Genomic DNA, 3,231 nt, shown 5'->3' with positions numbered 1-3,231 from the left:
GTTACCTCTGGTAAAATTTCTGATCATCACGAATGGAAAAAAATCATGAATTAAAATTCCTCTTGTGATCTATAGAGTGAACAAGTTACTCGATTGGCTGTCGGAAGTCGGTGTTCACATAAAAAGTTAAGTAGGTATATTTTAGTTTAACCAGACCACTAGGGCTGGCCCGAAGGATTAGTAGATATTATTTATGTAGCTAGGAACCAATCGGTTTCGTAGCAACGGGACCTACAGCTTATTGTGGGATCCGAATGACATTATATCGAGAAATGAATTTCAGCGCCTCAGTGCATGATCGGTATGGTCTTGGCCTGCCACCTCGGTGGTCGCGAGTTCGATTCTCTGGCATTCCACAGAGGGGTTAGAGATGTGTATTTCTGGTGATAGAAGTTCACTCTCGACGTGGTTCGGAAGTCACGTAAGGCCTTTGGTCCCGTTGCTGAATAACCACTGGTTCCATGCAACGTAAAAGCACCATACAAACAAACAGAAATCAATTTCTATCACCAGAAATAAATTCCTCTGATTCCGCGCTGGCAGAGTGGAGAAGCGAACTACGGACCGCCAGATTGGTAGGTGAGCGCGAAAACCCCTCTTCCAATGAGGAAATGGATTTTGTTGCTATGAACAAATCGGTTTCGTAACAACGGGACCTACAGCTTATTGTGGGATCCGAACCACATTATATCGAGAAATGAATTTTTATCAGCATAAATAACTTCCTCTGATTCCGCATTGGCAGAGCGGAGAAGCGAAGTACGGACTGCCTGATTGTTAGGCGAGCACGAAAGCCACTCGTCCACGAGGAATTGGTCACATTTATAATGGAAGAGTGATTCTACAGAGGAAAAATTGACAGATGGAAATCATAATTATTTCTCAAAAGTTTACATTATCATATCCTGATGTGAGAGAGGAGTACCTCAAAGAAGTGATCAGCGCCAAACTGAACTAAAGCCATACATTTTTTATATAATAATTTGATAGCTAAGTGGTTAGACCTTCGACTGGAGTCGTTGAAAGGTACTGTGTTGAGGGTTCGAGACCCGGCTGTTGGTACCGATCCATTTTATCACTTTTAATTCCGCTTTGTGTCATATCCCCAGTATTGGCATAATGATTATATATATATATATATATATATATATATATATATATATATATATATATATATATATATATATATAATCCAAAAAGAGGTCGAGGCTAGTCCCCATCACGTAACAGGTGAAGAGGACAAAACAGCTCAATATATCGGGTTGCTTTATTGATGCCAACGTTTCAAGACTATGGTCTCATTGTCAAGGCTATAAAAGGCTAATTTATATATTTTTTGTTTTTACTCCTTTATAGCCTTGGAAATGAGACCAAAGTCTTGAATCGTTGGCAACAATAAAGCAACCCGATGTATTGAGCTGTTTGCCTCTTCACCTGATATATATATATATATATATATATATATATATATATATAATATATATATATATATAATATATATGTGTGTGTGTGTGTGTGTGTGTGTGTGTGTGTGTGTGTGTGTGTGTGCTGACCAACTATTTTCTCGATTACCAGTCAGATATATAGTTTAGATCATAAGAGGAATTTTTAATTCACGGAAACCATACTTTCTTCGCTCACGGTCCAATTATTGCCACTGGCACCTTAGGAGAGAGAGAGAGAGAGAGTGGGGGGGGGGGAGGGGGGGGGGGGGGGTGGGGTGGAGGAGCACTTTCGCATGTGGAAAGAAAGTCCCGCCTCCCGTTGACCCTTCACGCCAATACAAACTTAACTTTTATTTACTCTACGCGTCCTTTGCAGGTTTTAAGCAACTCCATGCCCTCATTAACTTACAGAGAAATATGACGAAATATATGAGTGCTTTCACAGCAAGGAGAGAGAGAGAGAGAGAGAGAGAGAGAGAGAGCAGTGTTTTTATAGTTAGTATGTTAAGGAGTTTAAAACTGAGAACACTTTACTCTAACCGTATCACAGTAATTTTGTCATGTCCCTATTTTATCGAAGGAATTGCACACGACTATGTTTCATTGGTAAAGCAAATAGTGCGAACCTCTATCTTGGTTGATAACGTAATAAAAAATTATACCATTAAAGAACCAAAAGTTAAAAAGCCTTTTAACTTGGTAAGATAACATAGTCAGCAGTTATTTATTACTCTTCATAATATTTGGTTGTTTGCTGTTATACCCACTTTTTGAAAACCAAAAATTAGATGTTTGATCTTTATTCTCCTTTGTGCATAACACACTACGGAGGGAAAGAGAGGGAACCGTAATAAATAAGAGCACATTGTTATTTTTTACTTAAAATGCTAATTATGCTTTTTTCAGAGCATTGTACTGATTACTTGTCTGTGCTTTTGCTGGTGGTAAGAGATAATAGCCAGCTTGTTTTATGTCCTGTTCTGCTCCATATAGTCAAGTTATGCAAATTTGTATCTGACAACATTGAAAGAATATATAATGCTTAATCTAAGCTCTTTGCCCCATTGGGTTTAATATTAAAGGACTGAGTATATCTCTAGCTTCCTAGACTAGAAGATTTAATTTCAAATGAAGTCATCGGATATCAAAGAAAGCATATCCGCTCCCTTGGATCAACAAAAACGTTCCTAAAAGGGTTAATTTTCACTTTAGTTAATTCATTTATTTGATCATTCATTTTGCCTGTCTGTCTTTTTCGTCGCGCGCGCACATAGCACAGACTATAGTAGATTCACATCAACCGTGCATTTGATGTCTAGGCCCGTCCCTTACGACGCTCCTGATTGGCTGTTGATAAGCCAATCACAGGGCTGGAAACTTAGTCTCTCGAGAGAGTTAACATAGGCAGGATGTATGTTCCTCCTCTCCTGAGGGATCTGTCTTTCAAACGTATACCTCAAGAGAGGTGAACACATCCTGCCCATGTGAACTTTCGAGTAAGACTGAGAGTTTCCAGCCCTGTGATTGTCTTATCAACAGCCAATCAGTAGCGTCGTAAGGGACTGGCCTTGACATCAAATACACGGTTGATGTGAATCTACTATAGTGCTGCTGTTGTTGATGTAAAGGCTGACATCGTTCATTTCGGAACTCTTGGTTTATGCCGTGCTGGATAGTCTCTGACGAAATGTCAGAATCAAACAGGGGAGAGGAACAAATCAGCCTCCCTGACTGGCAGAGAGCTGTGCGACTCTAACAGTCTTCTGTCGATCTCGTTTGGAGACAG

This window comes from Macrobrachium nipponense, chromosome 13 (genome assembly GCF_015104395.2).
Source record: "Macrobrachium nipponense isolate FS-2020 chromosome 13, ASM1510439v2, whole genome shotgun sequence".
In the NCBI taxonomy this organism is placed as follows: domain Eukaryota; kingdom Metazoa; phylum Arthropoda; class Malacostraca; order Decapoda; family Palaemonidae; genus Macrobrachium; species Macrobrachium nipponense.
The sequence above is the reverse complement of the archived record's forward strand: the minus strand, read 5'-3'. Positions refer to the sequence as shown.